Below are 24,343 nucleotides of genomic sequence, written 5' to 3' on the forward strand. Positions count from 1 at the left end.
GGCTTCATTCCCTTACCAATATGGCCACCGAACCTCGTACTGTGCATGCACTGCACCATCTTGTCACTGCATTAAAGAAACACAGTGGAAGACAGATGTCTTTGATTTAGCTCCATGAGACCTGCGATTACCCACCATTCCAAACTTCAGGGATGCTGCACTCATTACCCCCATACAGTCACCATCTGGTAAACTGTAGGCCACACTCTCCTCACACGGGGCTTAGAGAGCCACGCCGGCTGTCACATTACTACCAAACCCCACTGGTTAAGTACCTGACTGTTCATTGGCTCAGGGCATCCGCTGGTGTGTGCATGCACTCTGCCATACATCCCCACCTGCACACCCTTTTTCTAACACTCATGACATTCCTGTATTATAGTATATACAGTATGCAATATGCCAAACTCGGTGACTCACTGCAAAATTGGGGACACCTTTAAGTTTGCTAAAGCCCTTATAGATCATTTTAATATTGCACCAAGAAAATGATATATATAAGCCATGCCCCTATCTGGCCTTTCTGCAAAGTAAAAATGTACTTCTCACAAGGCGCCTTCCTAGAAGCCAGGGCTATGTGCTGCAAAGTGAAGTCACACTCAGATGGCATAAAACAAAGGCCATTCTGATGCTTTGTAAATGATTCCCATCTGCATGAAATTCGGAATACTAACCTGGCAATCTGTTACTATGCTACCAGTATGGAGCTGCGTTCTTCTATTTACCCTGATCATGTGTTATTAGTGCATCCATTGAATAAAATAATGATTAACAATGCCAAATACTGTATAAGGATGTCTGTTTTTCCATCCTGCAATAACAAATACTTTCCTTTTTTGCTGAACGTTAAGACAGGTGCAAATCACAAAAATATTTGACATTTTTCTCCAGAGTTTTTCTTTCTTACATGTCATTAAATTACATTTTTGATGCCACATACCAGACTGGATTTTCAAACGAGTTACAACTGGTGCATTCATTTCATAGTCATTTTTTTCTTTTATAATTTACTATTTTTTTTCATTCCAGTCTTATTAAAGAGTATTCAGACAAGACTAAACACAGGGAAATACCATGCTGCTGGATTTCACACTTTTGCAATATATTTCATGTGCCTTCCAAGCCAGAAGTATTTTAGGCATCGTGATCGGATAAAAATGTGCAAGGATTTCTACACAGAATTAAATGAAATACACAATTTTTTTGTCTGGGTCAATGATGTTACTAGTAGAATCTCAAATTGCAATATAAAAGGCCACTGAGACATCTTATGGGTCCTGATGTTTGAGGTGGGGTATGGCCATGCCCACTAGGAAAACAGTGTCCTGCGGAGGAGGGCCTTGCTCCACCTTCATTGCTGCTTTGCGCCCCCACAGGGGAGATTCACGGTGGGCCGCTGCACCCGTGGGGCCTGTTTGGTTTTAGGACATGTGGTCCTATTTATAGAAATAATGAATAAGATGCCAAACAATTTGCATATATGAAAATTACTTTGCCACTTAGCCTGTGATTGCAGGTGATCTAGTGTATGCTCTGTCTGCCTGCTTGGCTGACATATAAGATTGAGTGAATAGTGATTGGGATACGGTTGGTGTTATAAGCAAGAAAATATATCTTTCTAAAGAATGATATAGTTTCCTAAATTCTAAAGGTGTATCATATAATGTGCTCATAATATTCTATTTTATTTTATTTTAACTTCCCCTTGATGCTTGACATCCCCACTATCTGAAAAGTCTTGGAGGGTACTGCTGCCATGGCCCATGGCTAGACCTTACACCTCTAGTGCTGCCTATGTGGGGCCACTAGTACAAATTATTCCAGGGCTGCTTTTTGTTCCCAATCCGCCCCTGGAGGGAAGTGTCACTCCTGACCAAGAAGGCACGGGAGCAGGCTACACTAACGCTGGGGAGCGGAAGGATTGCCGGGCCGGTCGGAAATGTGTGTATATATATATATATATATATATATATTCACAAACAGATCTGAGGGTGCTAGTCCATAGTACTGTTCATCATATTATTACACCTTGATTAACATAGAAACGGCTGTAATAAAAATCTAATTGTATTTATTAATAATTAGATTTTTATTACAGCCGTTTCTATGTTAATCAAGGTGTGATAAATAATATGATGAACAGTACTATGGACTAGCGCCCTCAGATCTGTTTGTGAATATTTATTTATTTTTGAACCTCTACTAACAGGAGGTTCTTCTTGAGGTGCTGCTTTTATTTCTCACACATAGTGCTGTAGGGTACCCTTTTCTCTCTCTCTCTCTCTCTCTCTCTATATATATATATATATATATATATATATATATATGTACCTTGGATAATCCGGCACTCCCTTGCTGATGTTAGTAATGATGGGTGCACGTGCTGTAATTGTATAAATTCCACTGTTGCTGGATAAGCAAGCTGCACGTCACTCCATATTAAAAAAAGGTGCTTTAATGAACTTTTGGATTCAAATCATCACTTAATGCACATTGGAAAAACAGCCTTCCTGTAATATCAACGGCTCGTTTCGGGACCTAGCATAGTCCCTTCGTCACTATAGGCCAGAGTGCCTTTGTTGCTCTGGTTATGATGGGGCTTGTAGTTGAAAAGTTGGTTGACCAGATAAATTTGTTCTTAATGTCTGTTGTAGTTTGTTTATTCAGCAAACCTCGTCTTGGAATCTGCAATACTTTTGCTTTGGTCTTTGCCAGTTGTATAGGGTCATACCCTCTCGTTATGAATTTATTCATTGTTATATCCAACGCTTCTGGCAAATCGTCAGCGTTACTGGTTATTCTTGCTATTCTGAGCATTTGAGAGTATGGAAGACCCTGTTTCAGTGCCTTAGGATGGTGGCTACTTGCTTCTAAGAGAGTGTTTCTGTCCGTTGGTTTGTAATAAACAGAGGTTTCCAATAAATATTCACAAAATATTCACAAACAGATCTGAGTTCATTAAAGCACCTTTTTTTAATATGGAGTGACGTGCAGCTTGCTTATCCAGCAACAGTGGAATTTATATATATATATATATATATATATATATATATATATATACATACTAGTTACCAGCCTGTAGAAATGACGACTGTGTGCACCCAAATGGAGCAACACTTGAATAGTCGGCGCAATCTAGGGGCTGCCGGCGTGCAAACAGTTGAAATTCCCCCACAGAGGTGAGGAGCAGTATTAGCCTTGTATTATATAGGATATATATATTTATAAATACATATCTTTATATATAAACACATATCTATCTATCTTTCTTTCTTTCTATCTATTGAGGGGGGAACAAACACGCCCTGCGTTCGTCCAGCCACTCCCCCGTTTTTCCAGACACTCCCGCGTTTTTTCCTGACAAGCCTGCATTTTTTAGCACACTCCCGGAAAACGCTCAGTTACCTCCCAGAAACGCCCCTTTCCTGTCAATCATTTACCGATCAGCAGTGCGACTGAAAAGCGTTGTACGAACACCAGCAAAACTGCTAAGTTTTTAGTTAAATAACTTAGCGCATGCGCGCTGCGTACCATGCGCATGCGCATTTAGCAGCAAATTGCAGCATAGCGAAAATCGGCAATGAGCGAACAACTCGGAATGACCCCCGAAGAGAGAGCTGAGCAGGAAGAGGGGAAGAACATATGAAGTGGGAGGTGAGAAGGGAGCAGATCTGGTCCTAGGGGAGGGTCCAGTCCATAGTAACTAGCCCTACACTGTTGGGCCTTGGAGGTGGATGGAGAAGGGCTGTGGGGAGGGAGGAGGTGGAGCAGTTGGAAAGGGGATTATAATTATCCTGACACTGCCTGTTGTAGCCCTAGATGGCGGCTGCACTGCTCCCTGCAACTCAGTTCATTGACTTGTATCTCTTAAATATTTTTTTATGGTGGGGCGAGTCGCCCCCTGGCCCATCTTCCCCGTTCCAAGACCTATGATTATATAGAATGTACTTGTTAAACGGCTAGAAGCTGATTGGTTGCAATGAGCAACTTTTCCACTTGTCCACTCCATACTTGGATATTTTGGGTAGTTCCCTGCTCGTCCGGAAGAGTGCAGTGGACAGGATGGAGAGATAATACCAGAGACATTCATTCATGACATTCATGGCATTTTGCTGTGCTTGGGGCGTGAACTAATAATGCAAAGAGCACTGCCCCAAAAATGTCAGCATCTCTTTTAGCTACTCCCAGAGAGGAGTAACTAACAGTCGGCAAGTACGCTCCATTCTTAGAAGGTTTAATACATTTCCCCCTTTGATAAAAAAAATATACCACACTGTATGTTACATTAGACTTTTTCTTACTCTTCTTCAATGCATATCATACTTAAAAAAAAAACACAAAAAAAATCAATATAAAATATCTCTAATGGCATTGCTTTTTTCTCTGACGTCCTAGTGGATGCTGGGGACTCCGTAAGGACCATGGGGAATAGACGGCTCCGCAGGAGACTGGGCACATCTAAAGAAAGCTTTAGGACTATCTGGTGTGCACTGGCTCCTCCCCCTATGACCCTCCTCCAAGCCTCAGTTAGATTTCTGTGCCCGGCTGAGCTGGATGCACACTAGGGGCTCTCCTGAGCTCCTAGAAGAAAGTATAGTTTAGGTTTTTTATTTTCAGTGAGACCTGCTGGCAACAGGCTCACTGCAACGAGGGACTAAGGGGAGAAGAAGCGAACCTACCTAAGTGGTGGTAGCTTGGGCTTCTTAGGCTACTGGACACCATTAGCTCCAGAGGGATCGAACACAGGACCCGACCTCGTCGTCCGTTCCCGGAGCCGCGCCGCCGTCCCCCTTACAGAGCCAGAAACAAGAAGGTGGTCCGGAAAATCGGCGGCTGAAGACTTCTGTCTTCTCCAAGGTAGCGCACAGCATTGCAGCTGTGCGCCATTGCTCCTCATGCACACCACACACTGCGGTCACTGATGGGTGCAGGGCGCTGGGGGGGGGGGGCGCCCTGAGCAGCAATAATAACACCTTGGCTGGCAAAACTAACACCATATATAGCCCCAGAGGCTATATAGGTGTATATTAACCCCTGCCAGAAACGATAAAATAGCGGGAGAAAGCCCGCCGAAAAAGGGGCAGAGCCATCTCCCTCAGCACACTGGCGCCATTTTCCCTCACAGCTCTGCTGGAGGGATCGCTCCCTGGCTCTCCCCTGCAGTCCTGCACTACAGAAAAGGGTTAAAAAGAGAGGGGGGGGGGGGGGGCACAAATTAGGCGCAGTATATATATATATTATGCAGCTATAAGGGAAAACACTCTCTATAGGTGATATCCCTGTGATATATAGCGCTCTGGTGTGTGCTGGCATACTCTCCCTCTGTCTCCCCAAAGGGCTTTGTGGGGTCCTGTCCTCTGTCAGAGCATTCCCTGTGTGTGTGCTGTGTGTCGGTACTGCTGTGTCGACATGTATGATGAGGATAATGATGTGGAGGCGGAGCAAATGCCTGTGAATGGGATGTCACCCCCCTGCGGGGTCGACACCGGTGTGGATGGACTTATGGAAGGAATTACGTGACAGTGTCAACTCCTTACATAAAAGGTTTGACGACATAGGACAGCCGGCTACTCAGCTTGTGCCTGTCCAAGCGTCTCACATGTCATCAGGGGCTCTAAAACGCCCGCTACCTCAGATGGCAGACACAGATGTTGACACGGATACCGACTCCAGTGTCGACGACGATGAGACTAGGGTACCTTCCAATAGGGCCACCCGTTACATGATTGAGGCAATGAAAAATGTATTACACATTTCTGATAATACCCCAGATACCACAAAAAAGGGTATTATGTTGGTGACAGAAAACTACCAGTAGTTTTCCTGCATCTGAGAAATTGATATGATGTGTGTGAGGAAGCGTGGACTTCCCCCGATAAGAAATTGATCATTTCTAAAGCAGCGTACCCTTTTCCGCCAGAGGATAGGTCACGTTGGGAAATAACCCCTAGGGTAGATAAAGCGGTTACACGCTTATTAAAAAAGGTGGCACTACCATCACGGATACGGCCGCCCTGAAGGACCTGCTGATAGAAAGCAGAAAACTACCCTTAAAGCTATATACACACACACGGGCATTATATTGAGACCTGCTATTGCTTTGGCATGGATGTGCAGTGCGGCAGCTGCGTGGTCAGATTCCTTGTCGGATAATATTTATACTATAGATAGGGACAATATTTTGCTGAAAATAGAGCATATACAAGACGCTGTCTTATACATGCGTGATGCACAGAGGGATATTTGCCGACTGGCATCACTAATAAGCGCTATGTAAAACCATTGCCGCCAGACGGGGGTTATGGACTCGGCAATGGTCGGGCGATGCCGATTTAAAACGGCACATGGAAGTTTGCCCTAGAAGGGGGTGGAACTGTTTGGGGATGGTCTTTCAGACCTCGTTTCCACAGCTACGGCTGAGAAATCAAAACTTTTGCCACAAGCTACCCCACAGTAAAAAGTAAGCACTGTATTATCAGGTACAGTCCCTTCGGCCCCAGAAAAGTAGAGAGCTAGAGGCTCATCTTTTCTGCCAAGAGGAAAAGGTAGAGGGAAAAAGCTGCAGCACACAGCTAGTTCCCGGGAGCAGAAGTCCTCCCCTGCGTCCGGTAAGTCCACAGCATGACGCTGGGGCTGCTCAGGCGGACCCGGGTACGGTGGGGGCCCGTCTCAGAAATTTCAGCGCACAGTGGGCTCTCTCACAGGTGGATCTCTGGGTTCTTCAAACAGTATCTCAGAGGTACAGGCTGGAATTCGAGACGTCTCCCCCCCCGCCGTTTCCTAAAATCTGCCTTACCGGCAACTCCCTCTGCCAGGGAGGCAGTGTTGGTGGCAATGCAAAAAACTGTATTCACAGCAAGTGATTATCAAGGTACCCCTCCTTCAACAGGAAAAGGGTTACTTTTCCACAATGTTTGTGGTACCGAAACCGGACGGTTTGGTGAGACCCATCTTACATATAAAAAAATCCTTGAACACATAAAACAAAAGATTCAAGTGCAAGATGGAATCGCTCAGGGCGATTATTGCGAACCTGGACGAGGGGGATTACAGGGTCTCTCTGGACATCAAGGATACTTACCTGCATGTCCCCATTTACCCTCCTCACCAGGAGTACCTCAAGGTTGTGGTACAGGACTGTCTCTATCAGTTCCAGACGCTGCCGTTTGGATTATCCACGGCACCGAGGGTCTTTACCAGGGTAATGACCGAAATGATGATACTCCTTCGCAGGAAGGGAGTTTTAATTATCCCGTACTTGGACGATCTCCTGATAAAGGCGAGGTCCAAGGAACAGTTGGTAAGGGGGTAGCACTTTCTCGGGAAGTGCTGCAACAGCAGGACTGGATTCTCAATTCCAAAGTCACAGCTGGTCCCGACGACACGTCTTCTGTTCCTGGGAATGATTCTGGAAACAGACCAGAAAAAAAGTGTTTCTTCCAATGGAAAAAGCCGAGGAGTTGTCATCTCTAGTCAGAAACCTCCTAAGACCGGGACAGGTGTTGGTACATCAATGCACACGAGTCCTGGGAAAAAATGGTAGCTTCGTACGAAGCAATTCCATTCGGAAAGTTCCACGCAAGGATTTTCCAGTGGGACCTGTTGGACAAATGGTCCGGGTCCCATCTCCAGATACAGCAGCGGATAACCCGGTCGGCAAGAACCAGGGTGTCGCTGCGGTGGTGGCTGCAGAGGGCTCATCTACTAGAGGGCCGCAGATTCGGAATACAGGACTGGGTCCTGGTGACCACGGATGCCAGCCTTAGGGGCTGGGGGGCAGTCACACAGGGAATAAAATTCCAAGGACTATGGTCCAAACAGGAGTTTTCACTTAACATAAATTTTCTGGAGATAAGAGCCATTTACAAGGCCCTAAGCAAAACAAGGCCCCTGCTTCACCAGCCGTACGGTTCCAATCAGACAACATCACGGCGCTCGCCCATGTAAACAGGCAGGGCGGCACAAGAAGCAGGAGGGCAATGGCAGAAGCCACAAGGATTCCCCGTTGGACGGAAAATCATGTGGTAGCACTGGCAGCAGTGTTCATTCCGGGAGTGGACAACTGGGAAGCAGACTTCCGCAGCAGACTCCACCCGGGAGAATAGGGACTTCATCCAGAAGTCTTCCAAATGCTAGTAAACCGTTGGGAAAGACCACAGGTGGACATGATGGCGTCCCGCCTCAATAAAAAAGATATTGCGCCAGGTCAAGGGAACCTCAGGCGATCGCTGTGGACGCTCTAGTGACACCGCGGGTGTACCAGTCGGTTTATGTGTTCCCTCGTCTCCCTCTCATACCCAAGGTACTGAGGATAATAAGGAAAAGAGGAGTAAGAACTATACTCATTGTTTCGGATTGGCCAAGAAGGGCTTGGTATCCGGAACTTCAAGAGATGATCTCAGAGGACCCATGGCCTCTGCCACTCAGACAGGATCTGCTGCAGCAGGGGCCCTGTCTGTTCAAAGCCTTACCGCGGCTGCGTTGACGGCATGGCGGTTGAACACCGGATCCTGAGTGAAAAAGGCATTCCGGAGGTAGTCATTCTTATCCTGATCAAAGCCAGGAAGGATGTCAGCCTGAAGTTCAGACGTTGTAAGGGAGTGCTGCATATTCAGCCCCTTCTTTGTGCCCCAGTGGCACCTTGGGATCTCAATGTGGTTTTGGAGTTCCTGGAATCACATTGGTTTGAGCCATTTAAAACCGTGGATTTGAAATATCTCACATGAAAAGTGGTCATGTGTTGGCTCTGGCTTCGGCTTTGTCATAAAAAAGCCCTTACCTGACTTTCCAAATGGATAGGGCAGAGTTGAGGACTCGTCCTCACTTTCTCCCGAAGGTGGTATCAGGTTTTCACTTGTACCAACCTATTATTGGTGCCTGCGGCTACTAGGGACCTGGAGGATTCCAAGTTACTGGACGTAGTCAGGGCCCTGAAAAATTATATTTCCAGGACGGCTGGAGTCAGGAAAACTGACTCGCTGTTTATCCTAGATGCACCCAACAAGCTGGGTGCTCCTGCTTCTAAGCAGACTATAGCGCACTGGATTTGTAGCACTATTCAGCTTGCGCATTCTGCGGTGGGACTACCGCAGCCTAAATCTCTAAAAGCCCATTCCACAAGGAAGGTAGGCTCATCTTGGGCGGCTGCCCGAGGGGTCTCGGCTTTACGACTTGGCCGAGCTGCTACTTGGTCAGGGGCAAACACGTTTGCAAAATTTTATAAATTTGATACCCTGGCTGAGGAGGACCTGGAGTTCTCTCATTCGGTGCTGCAGAGTCCTCCGCACTCTCCCGCCCGTTTGGGAGCTTTGGTATAATCCCCATGGTCCTTACGGAGTCCCCAGCATCCACTAGGACGTCAGAGAAAATAAGATTTTACTCACCGGTAAATCTATTTCTCGTAGTCCGTAGTGGATGCTGGGCGCTCATCCCAAGTGCGGATTGTCTGCAATACTTGTAAATAGTTATTGTTACACAAATCGGGTTGTTATTGCGAACCATCTATTCAGAGGTTCCATTGTTATCATACTGTTAACCGGGGTTCCTATCACGAGTTATATGGTGTGATTGGTGTGGCTGGTATGAGTCTTACCCGGGATTCAAAATCCTTCCTTATTGTGTCAGCTCTTCCGGGCACAGTGTCCTAACTGAGGCTTGGAGGAGGGTCATAGGGGGAGGAGCCAGTGGACACCAGATAGTCCTAAAGCTTTCTTTAGATGTGCCCAGTCTCCTGCGGAGCCGTCTATTCCCCATGGTCCTTACGGAGTCCCCAGCATCCACTACGGACTACGAGAAATAGATTTACCGGTGGGTAAAATATTATTTTTTATCTCAGTGTATACAGCACATCACAACTTATTTACAGAGAATGCATCATAGCAACCCCTACTCAACAAGCTGAGGTTGTAGAATTCTAGTGGTATTACTAGCAGGCGGATATTAAAGCCCAGCTCTTCCGATCAAGTTTATGTCCAAAATTTAAAAGGTTAATTATTTTACCAGACGTGTTTCGCACTTTAAAATTTTGAGCATAAACTCCATCGGAAACACTGGGATTTAGAACCCGATGCTTATTAAATAAACCCCGTAGTTTCACTTTAATGTGCAAGAATAAGTGGATTTATGCTATGAACTTGTGCAACTATTTAAAATATTATGTCCCATTTGTAAATTAAAATTAGGACTGACATGTTGTGCTATGCCGTTTAGCCTTGTTGTCCTATACCAGCACTCTATTAAAAGTTTTTTGATGTGTCATGTACTATTCCGCTTATTATGAGAAAGTGAAGACATATCACATCACTTTTTGCTTTATAACAAAACTGCAGCAGAATGACAGAATGACTGACTTTTGACTGCACTATGCATTTTAATTTCATGCTCCATATAAGAAATTTTCAATTTTTGGGCTTAGTTGTCTGTTAAATGGAAAATATGTCATTTTAGAATGGTTTATTTCTACTGTCTAATTTATGTGGAAAGCATGCCTTTATTTTCCAGTTGTATGTTTTTGTAGAAACATTTCTCTTATAGGGGATGAGTAACAACACCTATTCAGTCTAAATTGATAACAGTCATTTCACAGTGCAGATTACCAGTGAATAAAAAGAGTATCACCTTTTGGACTGATGGTATAGTCATAGCCAGGTGCATCCCTATGCCATGTGACACCTGGTGTGTTACAAGTATCCCCGGCGGATGTCTGCAAAATGGGTGTGCGATCTCATGGGAAGGGACGTGTTCTCATAACGTAACCCCTGTTTGCATCACTCCGGGGGTCCGGGAGATGCCGTGGCTGTGCCTCCGGCTCCTTTACTGTTACAGCAGCCAAGTGCTGCACTTAATGTTACAGTGCAGTATCCAGCTCCTGTCACTAAGACGGAGCTGGTATTTTGGTGTCCATGAGGAGGGTGACACTCGGGAGCGGCCTGTAGACCTCTAGTGACGCCACTGGTCATAGCAGTGTATCACCTGTCTGTGTGGATTTTTGTGGAGGTGCGTGTTTGGAGAACAGTCTTCACATGTGGATTTACCATACATTTTATCTACCAAACATTTCAACGGTTCAGTACCAACTTAAGAATTAGTGTAAGTGAGGAATTAAGTTAACCCTGTTAAGTTAACGGGGATGAAGGGAGGGGGAGAGCCTCAAGCTTTATTGTCTGGGGCCATTGAGTTCCAGACCCATTTTTACCCAATCCCCTTAACACCCGTTAGTTTAGCGTGTTAATGGGCGTTAACATATGTTAAAATATAATCCATGAAGAGTTCATGAACCTATGAGTTAATAGGGTCCCAGCACCCATTAACCTGCTAGTTATCTGGGATTTTTTTTTATGCCTGTCCGACGCAAAAAAAAATCCCCAGTAAGTGTAGTACTGTCTGCTGACTACAGGGCGAATTGAATAGCAGCAGGGGATCAATTAGCACACGGTAAATTACATTGGCTAATTACATTCTCCCTAAATATAGTATTCAAAAATAGTATTGTAGAATCTGCTGCATTATCCAAGACTTCTGATTTATTTTAATTTTTTGCCTTTATCGTATTAAATCCAAAGGAAATAATTTCACTTGTATGTTGATGAAAAAATGTAGAGTCTAGGGTATTACCTTTTCTTGTGTTTGTTGTACAAACTCACTTTATTCTGTTGGTATAAGTTTTGTTCAAACCAGCCTGAAGGCTATATCGTCTTGTATATATGAAACAAAACTGTAAAAATGTGTATTTTTTTTCTTGAAACTTTATTTTTTAATGTTTTTTATTTATGTTTTGCATTCATATTTTCTTGTTTGTATGAAATGTCTGAGGGGTACATTCGCTGCTGGACAACTAAGCTCAGGTCCTTTGATGCTGCAGCTATACAGCGTGAACACATGGGGACCAGCTGACTATACAGGCATATGGCGGCAGGAGTCTTAGACACGCCCAAGAATATGCTAAAAGATAGGAGTAACTGATAGAAAGTGACGCTTCATTTATTTCCAGCATGTAGAAATCTGTGAAATATTATGTGGGGATTGTGGTCTGGAATTTGGATTTATTATTTTATTTTTATAGTGATCATTGTTCTGTAACTTTTTTCTACTATTAAAACTTTGTTACATTTATCTTGAAGGGGTTGGACATTATTTAATTGTCAACATTTTGCAAGTGTTGATATTAATGATGTCAACATTTTAAACATGTCATCATTGAATGTCAACATACTGAATGGAGACATTCTGATTGCATACCTATTCCCAGCCTATCAGCACGGTAGGACCAGTGATGATGATCCAGTGATGGTGATGTGCTTACTTCACATATTTAAAGGCCAACACTTGCTATTAACTAGCTATGTGCCCCTTGCAGCGGGATTCCCCTCCCCCATCCCACCCCACCCCACCCAGGCTTGCTCTCACCTGTACCTGTATGCAGCATACGGTGGTCAAAATACCGACAGCAGCATCCCGATGCTCAGGACCCCAACAGCTGGCATGTAAGTAATCTAACACTAACTCCTACTACCCTAACTCTAACCCTCCCTTCCCACAGCCTAACCCTAACCCTCACCGGTGGTGCCTAATCCTCCCTCCACACACCCTAACCCTCTCCCTTAGTGCCTAATACTAACCCTCCCCGCTGCCTAACCATAACCCTCCCACCGCAGCCTAAACCTATGCTCCCCTTCAACCCTTGCAGCTTGACCCTAACCTGCTCTGGCATACTTACAATCAGGATGCTTAGAGTCAGGATTCTTTCTCCAGCATAGCGATCCATGTCGGGATCCCGTAGTCATAGTTGGGATTCCGGGGCCGGCATTGTGATTCATGTCGGGATCCCTCTGTCGGTATTGCAACTGGTGGCATCCAGAACGCTGGTAAGCTGACCAGCCCCATAGCACAGTTCAGTTAATGTTCTTTAGGTTATTTATGTTAGGGTTATATGAGAACCATGTGGAAATCAGTTTGCATTTCAAAAGTTGTGATGACTACAGTACATTGGAGATGGAATTTGTCTGCATCATTTATCTCACACTTTTTTGCACTTTTAATTATTCTGTAGACTTCATGTATTTCACAGTACGCCTCTTGAGAATAGAATCTGAACTAAAGTATATTATACTGCTTCGAAAACATTATAATCATACATAATCACCATCTACAGCTCAGGACCTATCATTGACTTATCCTATAATTATACAGAATTTACCTTTGAGTCTCAGGGCCTAGCAAGTATTAGCCAGTACAAAAACGGTCTGTGAAGAGAAAACCGACATGTTGGTGGGGTGAACTTTTTATGTTTTTAAAGTGCTCATAAAAGCAGATTTAATGGAATGTAAGCACTTTCTATAGGCACGCTGCCAGTAACACTCTGCAAGGGTTTATTTGCAGTAAATCAGACAGAAAAATAGAAACTAGGGATTTTTTTTCATCCGTGAATATATACAGTATGTACATTTATATAACAAGATGTATGTGATTTATTCTAGCCAGATACACGCATTAGTTGCAACCAACCTGTCAAAATTGTCCTCATTGGCCATCTGTGTTACTAAATATAAAGTATAAAACATAAAAGTTAGATAAAAAAACAACAACCCAAACACTAGTTTCTAAAATTCTTTTAACGTTCTGTTCCATACAATAGTACGTAAATTTTAGAACATAGGGCGAAATATAAAAAAAGTTTTGTACGTTTTCAGTTCTCCGATTTACTAAGCTAAAAACGCAATGAAAACACTGCAAAATAGTGCACTAAATGCACCTTTTATCATCACTGTCCAGAGCAAACACTCCAGAAAACAAGACGCGGTTGTGAGATTCCTGAGACCATGCTGCTCTTCACTGGGCCCTGTGTTCTGTGGTAAACAATGAGGGTCCAGGTGGGCACCAGTGGTTCTTGGGTTGGGAGGGACCAATGCTATTTAAAAAATGGATGGGATGCTGGCGGTCATGTGACTGATGCCGGAATCCTGACACCCCTCGGGATACCGGCACCAGAGCACTGACAGCCGACATCCCGAAGTTATCAGGGCAACAGTTTAGGTTTAGGTCCTGGGGGGGGGGGGGGGGGATTGAGGGTTAGGGTTGGGCAGTGGGGGGGTTAGGGTTAGGCACTGGAGAAAGGGGGTAGCTGGCATCCGGATGACCTGTTTTTCATACCGAATCCACCGCACTACCCTGTCTATTATACAGTACCCTCTAAACAGCTGGATCATAAATCTGGAGATAGAAATTGATAGTTCTAAACGGCCAGATAAGTGAATACTTGGTAAATCCCTCCCATAGTGTTATTTCATCTTACTTTTGGGCACAATTTATAAATTTAATGTAATATAGTGGGCGGGATGTACTAATGTACATCGCCGCCCATCGCCGCCCTGCGCCACGATGCTGATCGCATATGTACTAACATATGCGATCAGCATTGCGGAGAACAGCTCTTCCGATAAGAGCTGTCCTCCGCGATGCACAGCGGCAGCCTGACTTCCGGGATTCGGCCCCAGAAGTCAGTCTGCGCATGCGCGGAGTGACGGGGGGCGGCCGCAGGGCATGCTGGGAGGGATCCGATTGGATCCCTCACACAGCGCCGCGGAGAGAAGCCCATAGGCTTCTATGGACTATCGCCAGCTAAAGCTGGCGAACCCCGCCGCGGCGCTGACCTGGCGGCCGGGGGATAGTACATCAGGAAAATGCGGTAAACAGGGGTTTTACCGCATTTTCCGTTAAGTACATCCCGCCCAGTATGTACTGAAGAGAAACCTCTTCAGACAGCAGTAAATGCTGAAGTGCTAATACTCATTCCATGCACAGCTTTTTTAGAACTTGATGAGAATAGGCACAAAATGTGAAATTACTGCCTAAAATGTCCTTCTTTAGTCATAGAGCTTGTGAGGTGACTGCCACAAGGTGATAGGAAAACCTGACACATTTCACTTTTATCTTCTTTAAAGGTCATGTTCTTACTACTAAGCTACACGTTAAGCTGTGCAGTTTTTGGCAAGATTAGAAACACTTTATAAGCCAGTGTTCTGGCAATTAAATGTTCCTGTATAGTGTTTGAACAGATGAGTGACATGGCTTTTGAAATCATTGTCCTTGATTGCGTTTCCGCTGTGAGTTCTGTACCTTAACATCTCGGCTCGCTGCTAGTACAGATAGCATAGGTCTAGCATTATGCCTGCTTCTAATGCAAGTAATATGTGTAGTGGGCTTGCCAGAATGCCGAAAAGCACTAAGCGGACCCCAGAATGCAGGCACTGTTAGGTCAGCAAGAGTGAAATGCTACTTAGAGCATTCACACTGCAGTACAACTGTAACCATGAAGCAACTGCACTGTCAGCGCACATGAAATACTTTAAATACTGAATGACGTTCCGGTCAGTCCCACATATTGTGAATGTCAACAAGATGTCACACATTAGGCACATCTCATTAGTTTCCTGGGGTATATTTACTAAAAATAGATTTTTAGCGATTTCCATCGATCTCAGATCAATTAAAATTGATCTTAATTAATGGTAATGCTTCCAGGGCTAAAACACGTATTTATTAACATTAAAAAATCATCAGTTAGTAAATGTATCTTTTAGCCCTAGAAGCCCAACATTATGAAGATCAATTTTAATTGATCTGAAATCAATGAAAATGTATTAGAATTGACCTCTAGTAAATATACCCCCAGTTGTCTTTCTCAATGTCCTGCTCCAACCAAGGCGTATGATAAATACTATACATTGCTCTAAATCTGCTCTGTCTGTCTCACATAAAACAAAGTGTTAAACAACAATATATAGGTTCTCCAGGATTGGCATAATGAAGTAGGTTCACTAGGAATTGATGCAATTATAAGGGAGATATTACAGTTGTCTACAGTGTTTACAGCTAAGTGTACTGCTACATTTTCATTCAGTATCGCTACGAAAAAGCTTAGCACTTGACGATGCAACTACAGTGGCACAGCTTCGTCTGAACCCAGAACTATAGTGACAGCGAAAGCTAAGACTGTACTGTAAGCTCTTTGCCAAGACAGCCATTATCGGATGCACTGTCCTGGCTGGGGTTTCTTGATAAATTACCCTGAAGAATTATATTCTATCGCTGCACACAATGGCGAAAATATATGATATTTAAATTACATTTTATGATACTGTATATATGCCATTAAAGTGTTTACTAGCTATTCTTTACTATTAACAAATCAAATACTGTTCTTACCTTTCTCATATTCCTTCAGTGGTGCAAGTATGCGGGTACGCTCGGGTACGGAGTACCCATAAGAATTTGGCAGCGGGTACTCAGTACCACCTGCCACACACTTTACCATCACCACAATTATAATGTGCCACAAAGCAACAAGACCATGGTGCTTGGCAGCATGACGGCTCCTCCCACTTTGTCAGGGTTACTGGGAGTGCGACAGTGGCTGTATTATCCTGTTATAATGGAGGCATTACTATATATTGTTATTAAATTGGGGGCATTACTATATATTTATATTATACTGGAGGTATCACTATGTAATTCTATTATACTGGAGGCATTACTATATATGTTTAGCCTTGCCTCCAGATAAAAAAAAAAATGGGGGCTGTCATGTGGCCACGCCGCTAGTGTCATCTAGCCACTCCCACTAGCAGTATGTGGCCACGCCCCCTCATAACACACGCCCACGCCCATTTTTCTGCACTCAGTACCACTAAGAAAATATTTCTACTTGCACCATTGTCTTCCTTATACATTTCTATAAACAAGTGGAGGTATCAAACATGTCATATGTCAGTGTGATGTACTGATTTCAGTGCTCAATAGTACTTTGTAGCTATGGAATAGGTTTCTTTTTTTTAAAAACTGTTTTGGCATACTTCCCTATTCTCCCAGGATGTCGGGAAGACTCCTGAATTTCTGTGAGCTCTCCCTGGTTCTGGATAGTATCGCCCAGCCTCCCATATGCATTCACTTCCCAGTGAGGCAAATTCCAGTGAATAGGGTCGTTGGTACCCCTGCTGCCAAATGTTGCAGATCTGGGATTTTAATGTCAGTGGTTGAAGCCTCAATGGTGTCATTTTCCGCACTATGGCCCCGCACCTCCCATCTGAGCCTGCTCTCGAATATCTCTACCGGCCAGAGGGCATACGTCATATGTCAGCAAATATGTGTTATGGCATAATAAATAATGTATGGCTTTATCCTGAACACTTATTTATCAAACAACCCAAATGTTGCAAAAGCTAATATCAAGTGGTTTATTCTATTATTGTCACCATGTTATTGAATACATTTGAGTGGTAGTGAACAGGATTCATTGCTAGTGTTGTTAATAGGTCAGAGAAGAAAAGGTATATTTATTAAAGTGCGGGTTTATGGAAGTGGAGATGTTCCCCATAGCAGCCAATCAGTGCCTAGCTATTATTTTCTAGAAGGTGCTAGATAAATGATAAGTAGAATCTAATTGGTTGCTAATTGCAACATCGCCACTTCTATAAAGCCACGCTTTACTATATAATTACAGATACAGTAGCTATCTCTTCATTGACTGAATGTATTGCTTTAATTTTGGACTGAGATTAAGGGTAATGTGCAGTATTATTGAAGGTTAGAAGTCCAGCCATGATGTGGCCCCTGAAGTGTTTAATGTTGTCCATCACTAACTCAGTTGATTGCAGATCCCACTAATATGAAATAAAAGCCATTCGCCTCAGAGGAGACTGTAGTCTTCCTATTTTTATCCGGAGAATAAAGCATATGTTTTACCTCTGGGTGTTTCCTGGGTGTCCTTGCTTTACTCCCTCTTCCATTACCAAGTGGTTTTATTCAGGCAGATCTCTCGCGTCTTCCTGTCTTCCTAGAACACACACTTCTTACTGCTAAAATTCTTAAAATGCAAGCTTACATGAAATGTAAAATCCTAACAAAGTACCAATTTTGGATCCAGTATGGCAGATAAATCAGAATCTGCTATAGACACTTCGTCTTTCCATCAGGCCAGCATTTCAGCTTTTTGGCAATCCCAGATTTCTGCTCCTACACAGTGAGAGGTGTATTTGTATGGTACGCATGCTCTCAATGTTATGAGGAGAGCTGTGTGTATCGGTTTACCGGCGTCCGGACGCATAATGCCGGTGGAGGGGGGAGGGGTGTGGTGGAATTTGAGCGCATCAGTTCCCACAGGTTAAATTCCCACACTATGGGTGTTGTGGTCACCCACGAGTGGGAATATTCCCTGTTTGTCGGCATGTCAACCATCAGGATAGTGAGTGAGCGGGATGTAGATGGAAGTGTTGTGACCTGCGTTCTCCTGACCAGTCACATAACTACATCCCGTTTAAAGAGGTACCCAAGTATAGTAACTGGGCAATTCCATCAAATGTGAATGGAAGGTGGAAAGAATGATTTTTTGGGGCGGTCATAAAAAAAAAAAAAATGTTACTTTACTTTTATTAACGTATGATCACTTCACTTTAACACTGATAACGCTTAGGTTAAAATCTGTGCACCAACAGACTCTTAACAAATCCATTCCAATTCCAGCAAATGTCAGCTTGGGCGCTGGTAACTGCAGCTGTATGCGTGCCAGTGTTGTCATATTCTGCCGTTTCACTTTCAGCACTCTGAAGCAAAACATATTATTAGATTGCTGCTGTAGATGTGACCTCTTGTAGCTCCTGTTATGTTATCCACGAGGACAAATAACCTCTACCTCGGTGGGTGCAAGTCTGTTTTGCCTTTTACAACATTATTATATCATTAGTTACAATTATCTCTAATCTTTCAAAAGATGCAATTTCTATAGTTAGCTTCACATTTGAACTTAATACTTAATTCTAAAGCAAAATAGTGATGAACAATAAAAAACCAAGGTTACAGTCTAGATACTGTAGGAATCGCGCACTGAAAGTCCATCTAATTTGTCCATGCATTTTTACTCTTAATTATTGGCCAATGGTGCACTAAACCTTAGCAACCATTTCTAAATGACTACATTTGTAAATATGCCCCACCTCTAACCTGCCCAAACAATAACACTGATTCACCCAAACAACCAGATTCCCCCAGCCAGGACAGTTATGCCTGGCCACTTTCTGATACAGTAGGTCATGCCATTTATCGCTGTGCTGCATTGCTTTCGGCCTCAAGAATTGGTACTACCCCCCACCCCCACCCCACCCAAAAAATCTAAATAAATAAATCAATATTGCTTGTGGGTATGTATTAACAAATAACCCTAAGTTTCATTTTATTGGCATTTTGTATTGTAAACTTTGATAAGAATTTGACCTACCTGAATTCCTGGATTTCCTGCCTCTATTGCACATTTATCTCTCCTGGCCTGGCAAGTGCTTTAACCAGTTGGGTACATTGAGCTGTTCGGCCGTAGGTTCAGCAAGGCGTGTTGGTTCAGAACTTTGTTCTTGTCATTCAGTTTAATCTCTCTTTGTGATTCCTGAGGTTGTGTATATATTCTTTAAGTCCGTGTACAGCAGCGTCTATCGATCACCGATTGCATTCATTCCATTTTTGAGCTTCTGACGCGCATGGACCACTGATTTTACTTGTCTTATCTGATGGGGTTGTGATAAGTGGAATAACATTCAACCTTTTACCAATAGTCATTTAGTTTGTGCTAAGTATGTCTGACATCGCTGTAAAGCTGCTCTTCCACCTCCTTAACACTTGCTGTTAATGACATTTTAAAGAAGTAATTCATGCAATTCCAGATCAATATTTAAAAAAAAAATCAGGCAGGACTTCTGTGTATGTAAATAATTGAAAAGTACTTGCACTTAAAATAATGTGTGGCTTTTCAATTAGTTTATTGTCATTGTTCTCTTTCTTGCAATACTCATTTTTTTTTTTAAATAGAGTAATTTTTATTCACCACAAAAGTTAAAGATACAGACATTTCAGGATACATTTCTGGTCATATTGGATAATCACATTATTCAGTCATTCATATCAGCTTTATGGTATTATACATGCATGAATACTATTCCCCACATCACCATTTCCGTGCGGCCTTCACGCAATATGCATATTGTATGTAGTCTGTATCCAAGTTATGATTCACATACTTAACATTTTTTAGATTTTCTCCCCCCACCTTATGTGTAATTACCCCGTCTATTGAGCCGTATATAGCCCACAACCCCACTACCCCCAAACTAACCCTCTAAACAAACTCAAGCCTAGTCAACCTGATGTGTGCGTGGTGTGGTGCGACAGCTAACCACCTAAGCAACTGCGTTAGGAGAGGTAAAGGGTTCGGCCCAACGCCCCGGGGCCCAAACAGCGCTTCTGCATCAATGGCCAGTGCCCGCTACATTTGAAGGGCAAGGGAGGAGTATGTGGAAGTGATCCAAGGAGACCAAATCTTCTCGTATCTGGTAAGGGCATTATATTTCATATATACATATCGTTCTTTTAATAGGGTATCATTGATCAAACTTTTAAGAGCAGGTATTGTGGGAGGGCTGGGGGCCATCCATGTCCGCGCGATGCACACTTTTGCAAGTGCGCATACGCTGCGGGCATACATGCTTTCCCATCTGGACCCAGAACTCGAGTCACCCACCCCCAGAATGCAAAATCTCGGAGTCAGCATTCCCCTCTGTGTTCCTGTGTGTTCCAAAATCGACCTGACCCCAGCCCAGAACACCTGTAGCGACGGGCATTCCCATATGAGGTGCCAGAATGTGCCTCCGGCAGCCCTGCACTTGGGACAAACATCAACATTATCAGACCTGAATCTGGCCAGCCTGCTCGGTGTCATGTATGACCTATGCAGAATGAAAAACTGAATCTGCTGAAACCGTAGCGATTTGGTGACCTGACTCGGATTGCCCAAAGCACCCTCCCAGTCTTCCCCGTCTATGGGACCCAAGTCACGCTCCCAGTTCGCCCGAAGATTCGAGAGCGGGTCTGCGTGTATTGTTTGGAGGAGGTATGAGTAAGTGAAGGAGATCACCTTGACTCGACCCAAAGATTGTAGGAATGTTTTGATGGGAAATGGGAGGAGCGCCGGGGGGGAGTCTCCAAATTGCGCCTGCAAGGCGTGCCTGAGCTGTAAAAATCTGTAGAAGTGAGAGTTCGGAAGTCCAAACTCCTCCTTTAATTGTTGAAATGATTTCAATGAACCGCCACTATATAATTGGGACAGTGAGTCTATCGAATACGGAGCCCATACCTCCCCGCCCTCTAGGGACCTCAGCTCATTAAGCATTGTGGAGTGCCATAGGGGGGTGTCAGGGTCCATGCCTTCATACCCGAGCAGGCCCCTCAGTGCTAGCCATATTCTCATCGCCTGAAAGACAATAGGAGGTAAAGATCTGGAAGGGTTTTCCCCCACCAAGACCTGTGCCGGGGAAAGGTCTGGGTAGTAGCACTGAAGGAACGCCCGTTCCAGCCCAGCCCCCCCCCCCTCCCGAAGCCACATACTGATATGTGATAGCTGAGCAGCATAGTAATATAGTTGGAAGTGAGGCAAGGCCAGACCGCCGTCCCTTTTCTGTCTGGTGAGGGTGGTTAATTTAATTCTAGCTCTTTTATTGGCCCATACAAAGGAGGACAGGACGCTATTTAATTTCCTGAAGAAGGCTGGAAAAATGAATACAGGGGACTGTAGTAGAACATACAATAGTTTAGGCAGGACTACCATTTTAATAAGGCCGACCCTGCCCGTCATTGTCAGTGGTAACTTACCCCAGGCTCTAGATTTGCGCACTACTGTTTGTACTAGGGGGTCGAGGTTTAAGGGCACAAAGTCTGATGGGTCGTTTGTAATTAGAATTCCGAGGTACTTGAACTGAACTGTCCAGCACAGTGGCAGAGATATTTTCGGAACCTGAGGGAGGGAGCCTATAATGGGCATAATAAATGATTTAGTCCAATTTACGCGGAGACCCGAATACCCACCGAATGTCTCGATGACCCGCAGCACAGTGGGCATCTCTACTGCGTAGTCTTGAAGGAATAGCAACAGGTCATCCGCATAAAGGGCTATCTTGTCAGTACAGGGGCCGGTACCTATTCCCTCGATGTCCGGGTGCGATCTGATCAGGCAAGCGAGTGGCTCTATGGCTATGGCAAACAGAGCAGGAGAGAGGGGGCATCCTTGTCTGGTGCCCCGTGTCAAAGGGAAGGAGGAGGAGATGTAGCCGTTCACCAAGACCCTGGCGCGTGGATTCTGGTATAGCAATTTAATCCACTGAATAAAGTTTGGGCCGAAGCCCATGCTCCTCATGACTCCCCACAGGTAAGGCCATTCAACGCTGTCGAATGCCTTGGCTGCATCCAGCGAGACTACAGCCGCGTCCGAGGGGAAGTCGCGGGGGGCCTGCAAAATGGTGTATAGCCTGCGCAAGTTAATGGATGTGGATTTCCCAGGCATGAAGCCGGTTTGATCCGGATGAATTATGGATTCAATTACTAGGTTGAGACGGACCGCGAGAATTTTCGCCAGGATCTTGGCGTCAGTGGGGATGAGGGAGATCGGCCTGTAGGAGTCCAACAACATGGGGTCCTTACCAGGCTTTGGAAGCATTATAAGGATCGCCTCGGACATCGAGGGAGGAAGGCTGTCAGTGACACTCATTTTAACGTACGTGTCAAGCAGCTGGGGACCAAAGAATTCTATATACTGTTTATATAGTTCCGTGGGAATACCGTCACTACCCGGGGATTTACCTCTAGGAGACACCTCCACCGCCGACACCACCTCTTCCAGGGTCAGAGGTGCGTCCAGTGCGTCCCTGGCCTCATGGGAGAGTTTAGAAAGGGGAATGTTTATCAGGTACAGGTCTATTTCCTCCGTGGAGCATGTCAGTCTACTGTCGTAAATTTCTCTGAAGTAGCCGAGGAACATCTGAGCGATGTCGGGGGTGGCATCCACCGTGAAGCCGCCTGGGTCGAGCATTTGCGCTATCGTGGTCCCAGGTCTATCATAGTGCACTAAGTGGGCCATCAGGCTACCTGGTCTGTCCGCCTGCATATATATGTTAGTAGCCCTAAACAAAAGGGAACGTGCATTTATATCTGAAAGGTGGGCCAGCCAGGCCTCCTGAGCCACAAGCCAGCGGGCCTTCAGCTCAGGAGTACCCTCTGTCAGGTAACGCATCTCCAGATCCCTACACTCAGTCTCAAGCTGTCTTTCCGTCGCCCTTCTAGCCACCTTGCAGGCTGCAATTTTGCCGATCATTGTACCTCGTAAATATGCCTTGAACGCGTCCCATACAACCGGGGCCCGGGCCGATCCCACGTTATCTGCAAAAAATCCCTCCCATGTGGACACCAACTCCGGGCATTCGCCCAGCTGGGCCAGCCAGGAAGGGTGTAGCCGCCAGTATGACTGTCCCCTCTGACATTCCCCATTTATTGAGAGCACCAGGGGCGAGTGATCTGACACCCCCCGTGCCTCGTAACGGACATCCGTCACGCCAGGCAAAAGCCCAGGCGAGACCAGGGCCAGGTCGATCCTAGAAAAAGAGCCATGTGTACCCGAATAACAGGAGTATTGCCTGAGGCCAGGATTCCGAATTCTCCAGACGTCTACCCACTGCATACCGTCTAGAAATTCTGCGAATCTAGATCCCGATGAGGCTAAACCGCCCCCCGTCCCCCGATCCCGGGGCGCCCTCCATCTGTCTAAGGAGGCATCCAACACAGCGTTGAAGTCCCCCAAGCAGACGACAGGGGTGTGTGGGGAGGAGGCAACAAACAGGGCGGCCTTTTGCAGGACATCGTATGAAAAAGGGGGGGGAACATACACAGACAACAGGAAAAAATTACGTGAGAATAATTTACATTCTAAGAACACGTATCTACCATGCGGATCTGTATTTACCCTAATCATCTCAAACTGTACAGTCCTCTTTATCATTACCGACACCCCTCGGGAATATGAGGAGTGCGAGGAATGATATGCCCAGCCCACCCAAGGCCTACGGAGCGACAACAGCCTATTTCCCTCTAAATGAGTTTCGCTTAAACAGATTATATCCGGGCCATATTTCTTGATCATCTTAAACACTAAGGATCGCTTTACTTTGTTGTTAATGCCCCGGACATTCCACGACAAGATTTTTAAGGGAGGCATGTCAGCCAAGTCATCTGCTGGAGCACATCACTCCTATCTACCACCCGACCCCCCGGCTCCTCACTCGCGCGGTCGCGCCGTCCACCGGCCCCGGACCTCAAGCCAAACCCCTGAGAACAGTGCAACCCCGCCACACCCTCCGAATGACTTATATGTAGGCTTCTTAAATTCAAAACATAAAACAGAAAAACTACTGGGGGGCCAACAGCAGCCCCCCAGCACCCCCCCTCCCCGTATACCTCCCCGAACTGTGGCATACCTAGTTCC

The 24,343-nt window shown here is 44.9% G+C and overlaps 1 protein-coding gene across 2 annotated transcripts in view; it reads left to right on the forward strand.

Annotated features, from left to right (window-relative positions):
* Positions 1-24,343, forward strand: part of CRIM1 (cysteine rich transmembrane BMP regulator 1) — a 960,049-nt gene that overhangs the window by 886,401 nt on the left and 49,305 nt on the right. The window lies entirely within an intron of this gene.

This window comes from Pseudophryne corroboree, chromosome 4, assembly GCF_028390025.1.
Source record: "Pseudophryne corroboree isolate aPseCor3 chromosome 4, aPseCor3.hap2, whole genome shotgun sequence".
NCBI lineage: Eukaryota > Metazoa > Chordata > Amphibia > Anura > Myobatrachidae > Pseudophryne > Pseudophryne corroboree.